This window comes from Dipodomys spectabilis, unplaced genomic scaffold, assembly GCF_019054845.1.
Source record: "Dipodomys spectabilis isolate Male_0828 unplaced genomic scaffold, ASM1905484v1 ptg000140l, whole genome shotgun sequence".
NCBI classification, from domain to species: domain Eukaryota; kingdom Metazoa; phylum Chordata; class Mammalia; order Rodentia; family Heteromyidae; genus Dipodomys; species Dipodomys spectabilis.
The window spans coordinates 25,002,124-25,022,775 of record NW_024870817.1 but is presented as its reverse complement, the minus strand read 5'-3'; the positions used below and the strand labels follow the sequence as shown (position 1 = coordinate 25,022,775).

Sequence of the window (20,652 nt, the reverse complement as noted above, 5' to 3'; positions counted from 1 at the left end):
ACTGAAGGAATGATTAATAAAGAACCCAGTAAAATGATTGATCAATAGTGTCCAACTTATGTGAATAGGAGACCACTCCTAAAAAAAATAAATACTTGAAAAACACAGGACTGTTTCCAAACATGAAAATTATTATTTATTTTTAAGATAATAAAATGGACACATAAACAGACCACATACTACAAAAGCACAATCACATAACAAAAATGATCCAGCAATAAGAGATCAAAATTATCAGAGACTCTATAACCAAATAGATATCTTTAAGGCAGACTCATTAATTTAAAGAGAAAACATACTCTCTAGCTAACAATCTACAGTTCTCTAGTTTTGTTTCCATTTCCTTTTTTTTCATTATCTTTAAACAGATGGAAGTAATAAAAGGCACCCAGCATGCTCAGCGTTCTAATTACTAAGCAATAGCTCTCTTAAAATGCCACTGTCCCTTTAACTTTAAAATAAACTGTTTACATGCCCAAAGTTCAGAATATTAAGTGCTCTTCAGTATATTAACAAGTGCCTTAAAAAACCTAAAACCCTTGACTGCATTACAATATTTAATTAGGAAAGGAAAAGGATTATGTAATTAAGGTACTTTACATGATGGAAATGTGAAATGAAGAGCTTAAAATGATTTAACAGAGTTTAAAAAGAAGACAAAAAATAAAGGGCGAATTTCTATTCACAATGTTTGATTGCTCATGTTTTGCCTTCAAAACTGAAGAATGTAACAATTATGTCTCATATACAGCCAACAAAACTCTCAAAGATAGAAAAGCAAACTAGAAGAGCAGTAAGAATAGTCCAGTGTTTTTTATATAAATAATCAAGTTACCAGCTTATTTTAGCTCACACATACTATGAGGGAAAAGTTCTGTTTTCTTCCATACTTTATATCCACAGCCTAGAATGGTGTTGTGCCTCATCCACCTTAGATGCTCATCATAAAGCATGTCATGTGAGTGCAGTGGTATACACCTGTAATCCAAGCACTCAGAAGGTAAAGCAGAAAGAATTTAGAGTGCTAGGCTAGCATAAGCTATATAATAAGACTTTGTTCAACTCTCTAAAAAAGTACTAGGGTGTTAACTTAGTACTAGGTATAGTATAGGGCAAACCTGCTTATTTTAACTAACATTGCCATTTAAAAAAAATGATAATAAAATCACCTCTACAGCATAGCTTCCTTTTGGACCAGTTATTATCAGACAGGATATATTAGAATATATTTTAGGGAAAAATTTAAGCAAGTTAAACAGTGAATATTGTTATATCTTCTTGTTTCTTTCAAAAAATAAAAACTTAGAAATGAACCTCACCTCTTGGGACTCAATCATTGCTAAATACCTGAGCATATACTCATCAGTTAACATTAAATCTTTTTTGTAGCCTATTTAATTCCCATTGTATTAAGAGTAAATTCAAGTGCCTTGGCTTTATTTAAAATTTCTCCTCTGGTCATCCTCTTGCTAGAGGAAATATTAATTCCATCCCCAGATCATGTGGAGAAAGCATGAAAGATCTAGGTTCTGCATGGGAATATTTGTAAATTTTCACATAAAGCATGACAGCAGACACTGTACTCAGTCACCAAATGCCTTTCCTTCTTATCTCACCAGCCAAATCTAGATGGGTTTTAGAATAGCCATGTGCCCAGGCAAGAAATAAAAGTAAAAACATTCTATGCCCTAGATCCATTAGCTACACTGAATGGCCACAGAATAATCCTAGCCAGTGATGTGAATTTAAAAGTGGGTTTCAAGCAAGGGTTACAAGTATGTCCTTTACCATCTCCCTTCATCCTATCTGGAAAACATATGCAATACCAGAAGTTTGATAGTCATTTTAAGACAATGGGGAATAGGTTGGATACAGTAGTTCACATCTGTAATCCAGGCTACTCCAAAGGCAGAGATTGAGATAATCTCAGTTTCTAAAGCCAACTCAAGATAAAAAGTTAGCAATATCCCATCTCAACCAACAAGCTGGCCATGATATGCATCTTTAAGCCTCATTGCATGGTAAGGGACATAAAGAGACGAATCACAGCAAAAGTGCAAGATCTTACCCCTCAAAAAATAACTAAAACAATAGGGGCTGTGTGTGATTCAAGTGGTCCAACATTAGCCTAGCAAGTACAAGGTCTTGAGTTCAAATTTTTCAACAAAATCATTAGGGAAACATGCATACTAGGATGATTAAACGTTAGGAGGGAAGGGGGCCAAGTTTCCCAAGGGAACCCAGTCCAGTTGTGGACTGCTTGACTCCTATTTCTCTCAGTGAGAAAAAGCCAAGGCTCTACTAGATTAAATCACTATTCAGTTTGCCACTGACTCTAATCCTCCCTCACAGGTATTAGAGATAAGAAAAGGATCAGAGAAAACGGCAGCCTATGTTAGTACTCTCCCTTTATTAATACAGTGTATTTATAAAAATAAAAATACATTTGCATTCCAATTTAGGAGTTTTCATAGTCTTAGCAAGTCCATAGTACTGAGAGTTTGACTATAGTCAATCAGTGCTAAGACAAATCAAGCTCTAAAAAAGACACATTCTTAATGAAATAAACTAAAAAGAAAATCATACAGAAGTTGGAAAATCTAATCACCATTAATGAAAACTGTGAATTACAAAATTTGATTATTTTTCTTTTGGTAATTAGCAAGATAATTGTTTGCACAAAAATAATGTTTCTAAACTATTTGCTACCATCGGAAAAAAAAAACCAAAAAACTTTAATCTCCAAAATTAAAAGCCCATGCTGGGTGCTGGCAGCTTACACCAGTAATCTTAGCTATTCAGGAGGCTGAGATCTAAGGATTTCAGTTCAAAGCCAGTCCAGACAGCAAAATCCATGACATTCTTCTCTCCAATGAACTACTCACACAAAGCTGAAAGTGGCTCTGTGGTTCAAGTGGTAGAGTGCTAGCCTTGAAAAAAGAATCCCAGGGATAGCACACAGGCCCCAAGCTGAAGTCCTAACACTGGCACAAAATAAAACAAAACAAAACAAAAATTAAAAGCCCAAGCCTGGTGCTGGTGGCTCAGACCTATGATACTAGCAACTCAAGAGACTGAAATCTGAGGATCAAGATTCAAAGCCAACCCAGGCAGAAAAGCCATGTAACACTTTTTTCTTTTTTCTTTTTTTTTTTAATCAGTCGTGGGCCTGAACTCTGGGCCTGGGCACTGTCCCTCAGCTCTTCAGCTCAAGCCTAGCACTCTACCACTTGAGCCACAGTGCCACTTCCAGCTTTTTCTGCTTATGTGGTGCTGAGGAACCCAACTCAGGGCTTCATGCATGCAAAGCAAGCACTCTACCACTGAGCTACCTTCCCAGCCTCCCATGCAATTCTTTATTTTTTATTATTTTTTTAAAATTTTTATTGTGAAAATACTGTACAGGGGGGTTACAATTACATGTGCAAGATAATGAGTACATTTCTTATCAAATTTCTTATCAAGCATTGTAGCCTCCTCCTTTGTTTCCCCTTCCCATCCACCGCCCCCCCCCCCCCCACCAAAGTTGTAAAGTTCTTTTTCGACATAACGACTTGTACATCTCATTGCTGCAATGGGTCCACCTGTATCTCCATTTAAACGATTTGTTTTCTTTTTCGACATAACGACTTGTACATCTCATTGCTGCAATGGGTCCACCTGTATCCCTATTTAAACGATTTGTTTTTCCCCGTCCCCTCCACAAATTATACTGACATCAAATACAGTGAAAGCAGGGGTTATACTGTGGGGGAGGGACATACATAGCAACAAAGAAATAATCTTATAAATGTGTTAGAAACAATCACATGAAAGAAAAAAAACATTTGAATACATATCTTAGGGTTCATTTCCCTAACATCACCTTATCTGACCTTTTCTGCTTGACTCAGACATATACTAGATATTGCAAATAAGGGAAACCATCCCATGCAACTCTTATCTCCAATTAACCAGCAAAAAAACCCAAAAGTGGAGTTATGGTTCATGTGGTAGAATGCCAGTATCGAGTAGAAAAAGTTAAATAATACCTAGGCCCTGAGTTCAAGGCCCCTATACCAGCATGCATACACAACAATAAACAAAGAAACAATCCTCCCAAAGCTCGCAAAAATTTTTTACTTCTCTCCAAGACAATGTTTCCTAACAATGAGCAGGAAATTCATACCAGCTTTACTGGATTTATCATAAACCCTAGAGCACTGCACAAAGTCCTGGTGTGGTTGGGCCACAGACAACATGAAGTTTAATCTTCCAGGCTCTCATCTTTTGGTTTAGGAGATTACAGATACTATAGTCTCTTAGTGCTTCCAGTCTGTGAGAAATATATGATGTTGAACCTTACAATATTCATGCACTCTTCTCCATGTGCCAAGGACGTTTTTCCACTACTTTCCGGCCCTGAGCTCCCATTGATTCTAGAAGACCCAGCACAAATGCTTTGTCTTTTTTGTCTTCCCTTTGGTCTTGTGGCGTCTCCTCTAAAGCCAGCATTATAACCCCTTGTGCATCCAGCTGCCATTCTCTTGTTTAGCTATAAACTCCCAGTGGAAACTAGGTTTTCTTCATCTTTGCATCTCTAGGTTCCATGACAAGAAAACTACCAACCAATGTTTGTCAAATGCCTAGATATATGATTTAAGGATTCCCTACAGCCAGCATCCTAGGAAAATGCATCAGAACTTAAGTTGTAGACTTACAGAATATACATAAAGGTAGGGTGTCATTAAACAAAAAGAAAGTGAAGAATTGCTTCGCTCACCATTTGGTCTAGAAATCTTTGTGGGTTTTTTGTTTCTTTTTTTTGGTCAGTCATGAGGCCTGAACTCTGGGCCTGGCCGCTGTCCCTCAGCTCTTCAGCTTAAGGCTAGCGCTCTACCACTTGAGCCATACCGCCACTTTAGGCTTTTTCTGCTTATGTGGTGCTAAGGAATCAAACCCAGGGCCTCATGCATGCAAGGTAAGCACTCTACCACTGAGCCACTTTCCCAGCCCCTAGAATCTTTTAATTCTGGACATCAAGGCCACCTTACACATGAAAGCACTTAAGTATATCTTTACAGATACTATCTCTTCAGATATAGCATCCAGATGAGATGGCCACTGTTTGACTACTGTGGTCAATCAGTGACAATACATTGGAAAGGATAACCCAATTTCAAGTCCTATTACTGCTAACTTCTCAACTATCAACCTGTAACTGCTTTCCAATCCACTCCACAGGTTATTTGGCAACTAAATTTCTTATTTGTTCTTGCATCCTGAACCAGGACACAGATCTGGGCACCTGGCAAAGGTACATACAACTATCACTCAATGGAAGAGATAGTGTTTGGACTTAAAAGACCATGTTTTTTTTGCCCATCCTGGAAGCTTATAATCCTTTTCTTACAAAATTCCTCTTTCCTACCAGTTTAGTTCAACAATACAAGTTTCTTATTCTCTTCTCAGTATTGTGCTTTCCTTGAAAGACTATATACCAATAGTTGCTTTGACAATTACACTTGCTTAGCTTTAATTTAATATTGATTTAAAAGGAGAAGATGGGGGAGGGAGGAGGTGACCAGTAACAGTTCTACAATTAAGAGTTCAGCTTACATAAAATTTGGTTGAAAACAGGTCAGTTTTTTTGTATGACACTAGGTTTTTTTATTTTGGTTTGGTTTTGCCTAAGTCATACTACATTCCATTTTTGTCCAGACTGGCTAAGCTCAAATGTTTAGCTAGAGAACTGAGGTATGTTCACAATTGTACCTAAAAACAAATGTAACATGTAACTTTTGTAGTTTTATGATAAGTGTTTTTAAAAAGAGTACTGGAGACCATATGCATCTTTTGTGTGTATGGTACTGGGGCTAAAATCAGGGTCTTGCATTCTTACCTGGCTTATTTCAGCTCAAGGCTAATGATCTACCATTTGATTCACACCTCCACTTCTTATTTTTTTCTGGTAAAATGGAGATAAAAATCTCACAGACTTTCCTTCCAGGGCTGGCTTTGAACTGTGATCTTCAGATCTGTCCTCTAAGTAGCTAGTATTACATGTATGAGCCACCAATGCCCAATTCCCATCTGCATCTATTCTTATTCATCAGTACTTTCTACCCTGTGAATGTTCCAACTAATGCTTTTTCCCCCAGAGGTGATTCTTTTTCCCCAGACGGGTGATTACCAAAGAAGTCACCTTGCACTGAACAATAAATGCAAACTGACAACCCAGAGTTCATCAGTATGCTCCAAATAAGTGGAGACATAGGGACACCAACTTTCTACATAATTATTCATTGTGGAGTTTAACATTAACATATAAAACCCCTTAGAAGAGCATCATGGAGGATTTCAAGGATGTTCCAACATTTTACTTTCTTCCTTCATTTTCTACTTTTTCATCTCCTTCCTGAGTGGGTGGGTTCCAGGTTTGGTTTTTTTTTTAAGTTATTTATATGTTTTGTCATATTGAATTAGAGCTAGAAATTGTATACAACCATCAGTAACCAAAGCACACTTCCAAACCATCTTCACTGTTAAGGAAAATGACAGGTAGCAAAGTAGAAAGAAAAGAGCATAGAAAAACAAGCAGAACTCCAGCTGAATGGAAATCAAACTTCCTTTAGTGACAGTACTCACACATGCATCTTTCATTCAGAACCATACATTTACTAAGGCAAAATCCGATTAACTGGAAATGTATATGGGGAATTATGCTACAAATACCGATTTCACTTTCAGTTGTAAAACGCTGAAGAAAAATATTGCTCTTGAATCAGGAGGAAATGGGATAGCAGCACATTCATACAGAATATGCAATTTCATCTCCAAGTGATATTGGGTAGCATGTTTATTCTATGAGAGTACAATTAGAATGTTAAAGGCTCTCTGGGCTTTGTCCAATTGTGATCAGTCTGAAGACTGCTAAACTACTTGAGAAACGAGATAAGACAGTATTTTCTGTTAAAACAATAATAATTTTTATCTCTGCTTGTCACCCAGTCAACTAGATGGGCTATTGATTTAGACTGGACATCCAAATATCCAAATAACAATGAATGGAGAATAGATTTCATCATTAATAGAAGACAAAGACAGATTCTGTATTCATCTGATCAGCAATCAGTCTATGAACCAGAAGTCATTTATATATAAAAAAAAAAAACCTCTGGAACAAACATTTTTCTTTTATGTTTCTTACTTTTATTGAATCTTCTCAGAAATTGGGTGAATAATATTTGCTCTATAACAGCAAAAATAAACAGATGAAAGAGAGAGAGATTTGATACCACTGGGCAAAGGAAGACATATGGGCTCTCAAAACACAATTTTGCTTGGGAAAAATGAAACCAATATACCCAATATTTGAACTTACATGTATTATATACCCAAGAATTCTGTCTCATAGGTATAAACAAAGGCATTTTTTTCCTTCCCAAGGCACTAGGAAAATATCTCCTTTAGTTATTAATAAAATATATGTGAGACAAATACTTGAAAATACTTTTAAACTGTGAGGTTCTCCCCCCAACCCCTCTTCCTGCACCTAAAATCAAGTCACATCAGAAAGAAGGTGCATTTGCCATGCAAAAGGCATTCTTCCAGCCAATAAAGCAAGCCACCTTAAAATCGGCTCTCAATTGCATGGAAAACCAGTGAACCTAATCAAGTGAGGTTATCAGAGTTTCTTTAATCGAATCTAGAGTCCCACCCACATTGTCTTCTGATCAATATTCTTAATGCTTCTTCTTACCCAATTACAAAAGACCAGATAACCCTGTGACTGATGGGTGATACACAGGAGCTTATTTTCCACTGGTAAGCAGAGTTAACATACCCATGGAAGCTATTTCAATTACTGAATAAATGGAAAAGGTTTAAATGTAGAATTTAATGGGATGGGATTGAACAATATTCCCATCCTCATCAACAGGAAAACAGGTGATTTCTGAAGAAAATATGCTAGGGAAGACAAATCATACAGAGACAAGCATTCACATTTCCTCAGAGTTACTTAAAGCACAAATACTTGATATACAGTGGTCTGGCCATCATGGAGACAAGTACAAAGCCAGTGATTGTTTGCCTTACACAGTCTCTTTGTGATATCTTCACCTGGGTGCCTTTGATCCACATTCCACTGCTTTTCTTTCCTGCTAAAAGAAGTCAGCTGACCACTTTCTTCATTACCTGGTCCTTCAAATTGTCATCCCTAGCTCCAACTTTTACACACCACTATAGAGTTTTCAAAGCTTGTTTTTGTTTTTGTTTTTTTGCTTTTGTTTTGCTATTCAGTCTTTCTAGGCTAGCCTCAATCACCCAAGCTACTCCCCTTGCTTCAGTCTTCCAAGTACTAGGATTAGAGAATGTATCACCATACCCAGCTCCAAAGCCATTAAGATTTTTTTTTTGTCGGTCATGGGGCTTAAACTCTGGGCCCCAACGCTGTCCCTCAGCTCTTCAGCTAAAGGCTAGCACTCTACCACTTGAGCCACTACACCACTTCCAGTTTTCTGAGTGGTTTATTGGAGGAAAAGAGTCTCTCGGAGTTTCCTATCTGGGCTGGCTTTGAATCTCGATCCTCAGATCTCAGCCTCCTGAGTAGCTAGGATTACAGGCGTGAACCACCGGCACCTGCCTTACCATTAAGATTTTAAAGGCTTAACTTTAGTATGGTCTTGTTTGTGATCATTCAGGTAAATGCCCAAAGTGGGATTGCTGGGTCATAGGGGAGCTCTATATGGAGTCTTTTGAGGAACCTCCATACTACTTTCCAAAGTGGTTGAGCAAGTTTACACTCTCACCAACAACGCAGTATGGTTCCCTTCTGTCCACATCCCCTCCAAGCTAAGGACTCAAATGTTTTTTCTTTCTTGCTATTTTTTTTAACATATTTATAAGATATTTCTTTGTTGCTTTGTATGTCCCTCTCCCATGGTATAATCCCTTTTTCACTGTATTTGATGTTGGCTGACTTCGTAGAGGGGGAGGGAAAAAACAAATTGTTTAAATAGGGATACAGGTGGACCCACTGCAACAATGAGATGTATAAGATGTTTTGTCAAAAAATGAACTTTACAACTTTGTCGGGGGAGGGGGAGAGGGTGGAGGGGCGACATGGCGGGGAGGGGGGAGGGGGGGCTGGGGGGAGATGGGAAGGGATGGGAAGGGGAAACAAAGGAGGAGGCAACAATCAATGCTTGATAAGAAATGTAATTTCTTATCTTGCCCATGTAATTGTAACCCCTCTGTACGGTATATATGTATGTATATACATATATATGTATATATATGTATATACATATATTTATACATATACATATACCTATATATATATATATATATATATGATTTTAAAGGCTTAAATCTTTAATACTTATTTTCTAAGTTAAAAAAGGGGGGACAGGAGAGAGGCTAATGAATTGTAGGGTTTATTTTCACTTTAACACATTAAAAGTTCTGCATCATGCCATTCTCTGCTCTCAGAATAGGCACTACCTACCACTCTTGGACTAGATTGGGCTGTTTATTAATGAGCCAGATCCCACAGTCTGAATGTGAGCATACATACACACCTCACACTGCATGAATAAGTGCAGAATAATTACAGAGTGATGCATCTTGTTTCCCAAATTGGACTGCAAACTTCTTGAGAGAGAAGTTACTGTGATAGCTCCTAGCTGTAGACGACAGTCTTCATACTCACACATCAGAACACACACAACCTAGGTTTGAGTATTTGCTACAGGGTAGGCTGGCTTGACCCAGAGACTGGTTTTCTGAAAAAGAAACCATAGACAAAAAGTTGCCTTGGATCAAAACCAATGGGTTTGGCAAATTTACTCTCAGAATTGGGCTCACTTAGTGTCCAAACTTCTACTCTTTCTTATAACTACCAGTTTCTGCAGTTAGGTCTTTGCCTTCTTTTACTGTTGACAGTGACCTAAATATCTCGGTTCTAGCTCTTGCTCTGACATCACCAATGCATATATTTAATTCTCTGTTCTTTGGTTCCTACAGCTACAAAATAATTATGCCTATTCTGTGAAAAATCCCATGAATCTAAATTTTCATTTTTTATAATGTGCAGCAACCTTTGAACAAGTATCAGGCCCTCACACTAAGTGAGGAAGCACTAAATCACTAATATCAGGTCCACGGGTATGGCTCAAGTGCTACAGCACCTGTCTAGCAAGCACTGACCCCCCCAGTACCACAAAAAATTCAAATAATGTATAAGTTAAAACTCCAATGTCAATATAACAAGATAGTGCTGATTAAATAGGTTAAAATAAGGATGTAACTCACAACTACTATTTATAATAATAATCAAATAATGAACATAAAACATTTAATTCAGTGCCTGACACTGAGTAAGGACTCAGTAAATATTAGCTATATCAATATCAAAATATGTAATTAGATCTCGTTCTATAGATTTTTTTTTGCCCAAATCTACAATCCCAATATAAATTGATAGAACTGAGTCTATTCAGAAATTGCCTATAAAAAAGAAATCCTTACAGGAGAAATTTCTTATGTTCTATGGCACAGGAAGATAACCATAGGTGGCAATAATTGTATATTTCAAAATTGCTAGAATTATGAATGTTCCCAAAGAAATGGTGTCTCTGGTGATGAATATGTCAATTAACTTGATCTGATCATTACACATTGTACACACATATTAAAATGTCATGTTGTACCTTATAAATTGTACAATTACTGTATACCAATTAAAAACAAAAAGATATTCTTTAAAAAAGAAATCATGGATTCCTTTTCTGGTCACTAACCAAACCAATGTCGCTCTAATATAGAATGTCTGTATTTAATTTTGCATATTTTTCTACCTTTAAACTGAATCTTTCTCTCCTTCAAATAATCTGAACATGATTCTATATGAAGCACTTACTAACAACGTAGAATTTTGTTTATCCTTCAAATAGTAGTTTATTATCCATGTAGCAGTTAAATTCCTTTTTTCTTTCCTCCAAGTCTCATTTCCACCTTTGTCACAACAAAAACACTCAGTAACATTTAAATTTTCCATTTTCTCCCGTCTACTGTGCCCATCTGAACCTTGTCCCCAGCTCCTCTTCTCTCCTCTGAATCAGGCATCTTAAGGTGGCCAATTCCTGCTGCTCTGTCGTCTTGTAGCTCTTTACTATCATCTCTGACCACCCGATCACCACATTGGGGTCCCAGTCTTTTCATGAAGCTGCTGGTGAGGTTTGTACTTTACAGCAAACACAGCGCTTCAGACCCACATCAACTGTAGTTGCCTAATAAGGAATGATCAAGGGTAAGTGACAAGCCAGGTGCGGGTGGCTCACCCCTAATCCTAGCTACTCAGGAGGCTGAGATCTGAGGATCGCTGTGCAAAGCCAGCCCAGGCAGGAAAGTCCATGAGACTCTTATCTCCAATTAACCACCAGAAGACCAGAAGTGGCGCTGTGGCTCAACTGGTAGAGTGCTTGCCTTGAGCTGAAGAGCTCAGGGACAGTCCTCAGGCCCACAGTTCAAGCCTCACGACTGCCAAAAAAGAAAGGGTAAGTGACACTTTTGAATGGTACCACTCTCTTTTCTGGGTACCAGATTGAGAATCATCTAGTACTACTATTTTTCAGACACAAACCTCCAACATCAGGGTTTCTATAAATATTACCCCTTAGAGGAATCTTCCCATTCATCCCATCTAATTCCCAATTCATTTTTTTAATCTTAGCACATTGTTTCTATTATGACATCACAGCATATAGTTATGTGACACTAGCCTCTCTGATTTAGTTTATAAGACTCATGAGGAAAGGGACTTAGATTGCTTCAACAATCAAAGCCTGGTGTCTAGTACAGTGTCTCAAAAACACAAGGCAAATATTCATTATACCTGTTAAATAAATTGTACTCTGGGATGCTTATGTTGTTCAACACTGGGCTAGGTTCTATGGGAGGAACAATAATAGATACAATCTTCCCTTACAGAACTCACAATCTTACTAAAAAAAAAAAAATAAGACACACAAATGAGGGGAAAAAAACACAAAAGTGTCAAAGGTTATGATATACATTCCAAACACCCAGAGAGAAAGAGGTGAAGGAATGAAGCAGCTATCTGAGAACATGGGGAAGAAGCAACATTTATACTGAGTCGTGGTGGATGAGATTACACTGGGGTCGGAGGGCAATCCAGAAGGCCTTTTATAGTGAATGGAAGCTTGCAGAGTTTATGCCAAGGATGGGGACACAAGTAACCCTGGCCCTGGATAAATGACACATGCCACTGAAATGAAAGCTGGCTAAGCAGCCTGAAGACAGATTCTGGAAGCCAGATCAGGAAGAGCCTTGAGAACAAGGCTGAATTATTTTTTTTTCTTTTGACACTAAAGTCAAAAGAAAACCTCCACAGGCTTGGCAGAGAGGATCATGTTGGCACTGGAGATAACTGGCCCACTCTTCTAGGATTAACCAGGTAACAAAAATATGGAAGTAAAGGGACTCAGAAAGATGTGGTAATCACCAGAGACACAAGAGTGGGAACAGACAAGGAACAAAAACTAAAAACTAAAAATTCCTACAACTTCCACCTCATTATTATAGAAAGGAGGGCAACGAGGAAAAAGAGAAGGAGGAGAAGGAGGAGGAAATTAAAAAAGGGACAAATGACAGAATTTGGGTATAAGAATTTGGGAATAAGAATGAGTACACACTTTGCCTCAGATCAGTGGGAACTAAGAATAGCATAGTGCTGTCGATGACAAATGCTTACACAAGTAACACTTCAGAATAGCTAAATAAATGAGGCTGATCACAATAATGAACGACTTAAAATCTACGAAGAATCTAGCACAGCTTTGCCCCTTTGAAGAAGTACAGACATCATAAGCTAGATATGAACTGTTCCATACAGGTGTGCAATAAAACAAACCATGTGGCCTCTCAAAGCCATCAGGTTTCACATTAGTAAGGCCAAGCTGAAAATTACACCAATTTAAGTGTTCAAGGCTGAGTGTTAGCAGACAGAAGCAATAAAAAGTATTTGCATCAAGTGAAAACAAGTATTTTCATTAAATAGAAAAGAGAACCTAAACAAAAAGATAATATTAGCTCATGCCTAAGAGAAATTCCAAAGAGAAATTCCCAAAGCAGGCATATTATTAAAAAAACCAAAACACTTAGGCAACTGGATAACCATAAGAAGTAATTGTTAAAACAACAACAAAAACAGGTAAATAAACTATGTTATTATCTCTCAGCTTGAAATGAAGATTGAATTCTATTTCTTAGGCAACATGGATATTTAGGTAGATAAATGGATATGCTCATATTATTTTATATACTCTTTCCTGAAACAATGACAAGATTCTAATTATACAGTTGCTGACAAGCTATAATACTTTAGTGGTAAGGTTCAGGAATATAGAGCAATCATTTTTTGAACAGGTTGGAGAAATAGAAATAATCCAAGATGATGGACTGCTTTTCAAGCTTGAAAACTATTTAAATTTGTTTGTCATGTTGTAGTATATCTTTGTTGTCAAGGAAAGAGAACTAAAGGAATGGGAATAACTAAGAAAGTCATAGTAACATTGACATTTAATCATTCACTGCAAGTATTTGTGGAATGCAATTATCGCTGTGGGATAGATCTACAGGTGACTGGCTCCAGGACCTCCCTTCCACACCACAATCTACAGATGCTCAGATCCATTATATAGAAAGACAGCATACAAACATACACCCTCTGTCTAGTTTACTTGTTCATTCACTCACCCATTTATTCATTCATTCTTGGATTTAGTCACCAGCACCATACAACCTTATACATGCTAAACAAGTGTTCTGCCAGTGATCTCCCTTCTGTTAAACTCATCTCTAAATTACTTATAATACCCAATAAGTATAAATGCTATATAGACATCACAGTGCGCTGTTTAGGAAAAGAATGACCCAAAAAATGTCTGCACATGTTCAACACAGATACAATTTTCAGTTTTAACATTTTCAACCCGCAACTGGTCACATCTGCTGATGTGGAACCTGCTGATGCAGGCTGACTGTACTTACATATTCCAGGCACTAGGCAAGGGGGCACAGTTATGATGTACGCCTCATTATACAGTTTGAACCCTGGTGCTTGCTTTGGCCTCAACGTTTCAAATTATGTTCTTGGGATGGAGAAGACTCAAAGTTGAAGAACCAGTTATATTGTATGCTAACACCCTGGCCTTGAGACAAATAAATTAAATTAAATTCCTTCATCTCTACTCTCTCATTTTCTAATCTGTAAAAGGAGAATAATTTTATAAGGTACCAGTAGATAACAGTATAAACGTAGCAAGCAACCACTAAAATAGCCCCAAGAACTGCCTCCTCTTTGCATTCATACTCTTACCATCGATCCCTCTCCTTAAAAGAGGTGATTCGCTTCTTTTAACCAGGGCATGGCTAAAGTTATGCTGTATTGTTTCTATGATTAGGTTACAAGGAAACTGTAACTTTCATTTTGCTCTCCCTATGGTGAGTTCCAAGGAATACAGAGCAGAGGGAATTCTCTGGGTAACACTCAGCAAGAAGTGGAGGCCCGTAGGACAATAGCTGCAGTCACTTAAAGCCAGCTGTGGTGGGTGAGTGAGCCAGCCGGTGGGTCTGCTCCCAGATGAACTTCAGATCAGCCTGCAGCCTGGCTTGGCAAACAGAGGATCTGCAGAAACCAATTAAGTACATTCACATTTCATAATGCCAGACACTACTGGACATTAGTTTCATCTTAAGTGGCTGCTTTTTTTTGGAGAGATTTGTTACACTGCAACAGATAACTGACACAGTAACGTAACTGTATTTTATAAGCTATCATACATTATCCAAGGTCTTTAAAAATTATCTGGAACAACAATCAAGAGATGATTAAGAACAGTCCTTTTAAGATTTTCCTTGTCTTCAGAAAAATTAATCTATTGTCTGTCTTCTAGCACATCTAAAATTAACTCATCAATGGTAGCAGTCACTATTAGAAATGAATCATCAACCACAATAAAAGAATTTTGACAAATTTTATGAAGGATCTAATACTACATAAGACATACAGAACTAACAGCATAATGGGAGTAAAAAACTGAGTGCTAAGATTGGAAAGAAAAGTCTTTAGAAGAAGAAATAAATGAAGCATAAAAAAAAAATATAGTGAAGGAGCAAACCATGAGGAAGTCACAATCCTGTATGTGTAAGTACCAAAAACTGTCACCTGTCATATAAATCTTTCCTAAATAACAGCTACTCTATGAGACAAACTATCCTTTTAATAAAAAAAGACTGTAGCTAACTATGCTAACAGAACTTACAACCATGGGTACTGTCATAAGAAGTTTGACTTGAGCATTCAGAGATAGGGTTAAATGTGGTTTACATAAACCTGGTACTGGCCCAATATGTAATTAAGCAAGTCCACCCAGGTGTGACACACTGTTACTGGACCCACATTTTTGGCCTCTAGGAGGCCATATTCTTTGTCATGTGACTATGAAATTCCTTACTTACAGGAAGAATGGGTATGTCCATCTACTTATTTGCACTATGGCAGAAGACTTGCTTTGACCATAGGGATATTAACAGAAGCACCAATATTGAACTTCTGAGCCTGGATTTGATTGTACAACATATATTTGTGATAACCCAGTGATGTACTGGAATCAGCTGTACTACCTTATAAAATCTTACTATTAAGCTTTCAGGAACTTACAGGCCAATTGTTAAACATGCAGACCAATGAAATTTAAATCATGTAAACTTAAAGTCAAATAAATTACAGTAAAACTATAGGTATTCAAAATTTCTAACTTGCTAATTCTTTCACTACGTTTTACTGCTATACTTATGCCTTTGAGGTTGTCTAGCTGTATGACGGAAAATACTACGTAATTGTGTGTTTCTATGCCACTTTTCCCAGCAATATTATACTGGTATCTTAAAAATGGCCCTACTGGGAGCAGCAACACCACAGAAATAGGCAAATATCTCAACTTAGTGCTTTTCCTTCCTTCTATAGAGGCAACTGGCTTCTCTCAGCATGAACAATGCTTCTCCATCATCTTTATTCTTTCATCTGGGGTCCCATAAGAATCACATGTAGAGAAAAGTTGAATCTAATCTAACAGACAAATTCATACAGACCACAGCTGAAACAGAACTACCAGCCATGCCCAGCCTAGATCAGCCAATCCAAACTCAGCCAGCAGAACTATGAGTCTGAGAATAAAAACTTGTTGAAAAAATTGAGTTAGGGGAGTTTGTTTGTTATTCAGCATCATCTTGGAGCTGGCAGAGCACTGACTGGTCTAACTTGAGCAAGACTCTGGGTCCAATCCTCTGCACTGTAAAATCTTTTAAAATTAAGGAAAAAAAGCAAAAAAACAGCCAAAAATATGGCAAATATGGAACTCATGACAAATTAGAGTATAGTCAATTGAATTGTCTAAATGTCATAGTGTAGATGTAAAGTCTGCCATTCAAGAAAATAAAACAAAAGGTGAACTAAAATAGGCCTGACAGCAAAAAGCTAGTTAAAATGCCAAGCTTCAAAGAATATTTTTTCTGCTCTGTGTGTTTTCTTTTTTGTTAATGGTTTTTATTTTTCTGTTTTGTGTGTTTTCTACACATTTGTCATTTTGAGATTAGAATTCAAGGTCCCATGCATGCTAAAAATTGCTCTGCCACTAAGCTACCTCCCAACCCCAGCAGAGTGCTTTGGATGGAATGTTAAACCTATAGTAGAACAGATAAATTGGATTAAGTAATAACTGAAATGTTAATGAAGGATACTTATGAATGAAATGCAGTAGGATTTATTCAGCCTTACCATGTTCTAGACACAATACCAGGCTCTTCAGATACAGAGTGAAAGAGAAAGATGAATTTTGCATACAACACAGAACAGGTAAGTGCTGAAGCAATTATAACCCAAGGAATAAAGAGGTACAAAGAGGCAGATCAAAGGACAAATACAGGCTGGCATGGAAGTACTCAGGAGAGAACCTGGCCCAGTGAAAAGTCTTTCCAGTGAAAGTGTTCAGAATACTCCAATATTTTATCCAGGATTACTGATGGCTAAAAAGTGCAGAGAGCCATGGGAATGAAAAAAAAAAAAAAGAAGAGATTCTGTGGAGGAAAAGGTTAAGATTTGACAAGTGACTAGATCAAAATGCATCATAAATGGGTCTGGACCACCAAGAAGGTGAGAGGATTGTCATTTCTGCTCTTTCTACATTCAGTGAGGGCTACCCAAAGAGAAAACTTTCCTCATCTCTGTAACTTCCAGGATGCACACAGTGCCCAGAGACACATATGGAGCCCAGCATAACACATCTGCTCAGGCATTGATTACCACAACTGTTCTCCCAAGCATTTGATGTTTTATTGATTTACTTGCCAAACAGCTATGAATATGTCCCAGCAACAAAATTCCCACAGTTCAAATTCGGTTATCAAGTCATATGAGCATTTATATTTGAACACCGTAAGTGGTGAGACACCTACCATAACTGGCTCAGCACTTGAGCTATGGCTTCCAGGAATGACTGTATCACAAAAGCAGAAATGTCCTGTGCTCCCAACCACAGGAGAGAGGATGTGGAAAATACCACATCCTTTATTTTATACAGATACTTTTAAGTTCCAAAGCATACACCTATTATTTACCCTTATGAAAGTTATATCCAAACCACCCAGCTAAAACAGGAAAGTTTATGTAGAAATAAAAAAGATGCAACTTGAAGATGCCTTTTAAATTTAGCTTTTCTAATTTAAACAGCCCCAATTTACATTGGATGGTCATAATCACAAAGCAGCAAGTCTTTCTGTAAGGTTTTTGCCTTAAGAATTAATTCTCCAAGTATCAGTACCCTGCAAATAATGTAAAATCCCAACTTCATTTCAACCCTACTGGTAAATCAAGCATAGTAAAGCCATTCTACTACATGACAAGTCAAATATTGAAACACAGAAGGAAAATAGAATATTTGACAAGGCTTTCATTTAGAAACATCTCAGGATTCAGTTCAATCAAGCACCAATCTATTCTTCTGAGATTGTTAGCCTGCAATGAAATATTAAAATTAATAAGGCCATTTTCTAGGGAGACATGGGGGAAAAAAACTTCAGTAGATGCCACAGACAAGACAGAATAGTTTAATTTAAGAAAAAGAAAAGTAAGTTAAATTACCAGGCCATTACTGTCTTTCTTTCCCATCATTAAATACACACTTACAGCATTTCTGGTATAAAACTCAAAATATAAAATATGAAAGAGATATAATATGAATGTCCTGGTTTTCTTCTTCCCTGCTTCTATTGGACTTCAATCCTGAGCATCCTGTATGTTTTATTCTTTTTCCACCAAATATTTTTCTGCTCAGCAGCCTCTCTGTCCTGCCAAGTTAAACTTTCCCAAAGCTTCTTGTTCTAATCATAGCACAGTGAACTCCACTAAAAATAACTGAGTAAAGCTTCCCTAAAATGACTGGTGTCTACAGAAAAAAAAAAGAAGTTTCAGAATTAAGGATTGTTTTTACATATTGTGGCCAAAGTCATCACATTGTCACAAAGCCTAAATACTAAGGTAATACACACGCACACACACACAGACACACACACGCACACACACACACACATACACATGCACACACACGCACGCACACACACACAAACACACACACACGCGCGCGCGCACACACACACACACACACACACACACACACACATGGGACTACTTTAACCACACCAATGAAATCAGTAACTTCCCTCAAGTGGTAAAATATCAATAATGTAAATGAGTTATCAGATGTAATTAAGGTGCAGATTATTGGAGTTGTCTAATTTCCACCTTGCCCATTCCATTCTATAGTTCAACTGGAAAAAAGAAACGAACTATCCTGCAGGTTGAAGTCAGCAAAGTTAGAAGCATGAAAACTAGATGGAATGGTGCAGTGAATTCTCAAGAAACAATTCTAGGGCTGGGAAGGTGGCTCAGTGGTAGAGTGCTTGCCTCCTCAGCACCACACACACAGAAAAAGCCTGAAGTGGGCACTGTGCTCAAGTGGTAGAGCTCTAGCCTTGAGCTGAAGAGTGCAGGAACGGTGCCCAGACCCAGAGTTCAAGCTCCACGACCGACCAAAAAAAAAAGAAAGAAAAAAGAAAAGAAAAAGAAACAATTATAGCCTGAGAGGGGCAAAATGAGGCAGCAGCCAGCCAATAGTTGAGTTGGTAACTGGGCCTTTACTTTCAGTGTCATATTCAGAGTGCTAGGAAGCCTGATGGCTCACTGGACATAGGAACTTTGCTTGGTTATACACACAGGAGGGCTTTAAACTACCAATCGCTTGGGCTTCAGTTAGATCTAATTATAATATTATAACCTCATTTTTTCATTATTTGAAATAAAATAACTCATTACAGATAGATACATATATCTATAGATACATAAATACATAGATTGGAATTGATTTAGATAAAACATATGGCAAACCAAATGCTGGTGGCTCATACCTATAACCCCAGCTACACAGAAGGCTGAGATCTGAGGCTAATGGCTCAAAGCCAGCCCAGCCAGAAAAATCTTAAGGCTTTTATCTGCGATTAATCACCCAAAAGCCAGAAGTGGAGGTGTAGATCAAGTGATAAAGCACCAGCCTTGAGTAAACAAAGCTAAGGGAGAGTGCCATGGCTCTGAGTTCATACCCCAGGACCAGCACAATATAAAACTTTCAACCTTCTAATCTACAGCAAATACCTTTTGCTCCTAGTGATTTCTTTTACTTAATATCAAATATCATTTGGTTAAACACAACTTTGGAAATTTAAGAGAGAATATTTTAATTTCCTTGTGCTCAAAAACCTGGGCAGCTACTGAAAAGTAGAGGAAGAGGGGAATCAGAATTTGTGGTAACTAGTTTCAGAGAGAGTTCTTCTAACTTATCATTTCTTTAAACATTTGAAGATTTGTGAATGAAGCACCAAATATTTACTGATGTCCCAATCACTGATCCTGGAACCAAACTCTGAAAATGTGCCAATTTTTTTAGAAGAGAATGGTGACACTGGTTATGAAGAGGCAGGGATTCAGTAAATGGTAGTCATTAGAATTGACATGGTGAAGAACTGACATTCCTAGCCTTAAATCACAGTCTTCCTTGGCAGGTAAATGTACTGAGAAACCCAATCAATGTTCCATTACATTTAGAAGTAGAGAACAAGTCTGTAGATTAGAAATGAACAGAAATGACATAGACAAACAGCTGAATAGCACAGGTTACTTAAAGGTGACTTTAAAAGTCATTTGAATTCTTAATCACAGTGATAACAATAAGCTTTCTGACGTTATATTCTTTGAGCCAGGCCTTACAAGAAAACATGACATCAGTCTTGAATCAGACATGTGTGTCTATGGCCAAGGTAGTTTTTTGGAACTCTAGCTCTCATGAGTTATTAAGCCTACTCCAACAGTCATGACAAATGGTTTCATAAAGTGTTTGTGACATATCTGATATCATCTACCCAAGCTGAGAAATAAGTAAAACATGAACCAGAGTTAAATGGAAAATAAAGGGTATGAGGATTTTCTAACACTTGGTGTTAAAATAGATTAATAAAAAAATTAATAATATCTCTATG

At 37.5% G+C, this 20,652-nt stretch overlaps 1 protein-coding gene across 1 annotated transcript in view; it reads right to left on the bottom strand.

The window, feature by feature from the left end:
- Positions 1 to 20,652, bottom strand: part of LOC122117320 (microtubule-associated serine/threonine-protein kinase 4-like) — a 197,882-nt gene that overhangs the window by 125,448 nt on the left and 51,782 nt on the right. The gene's annotated exons all lie outside the window — the stretch shown is intronic.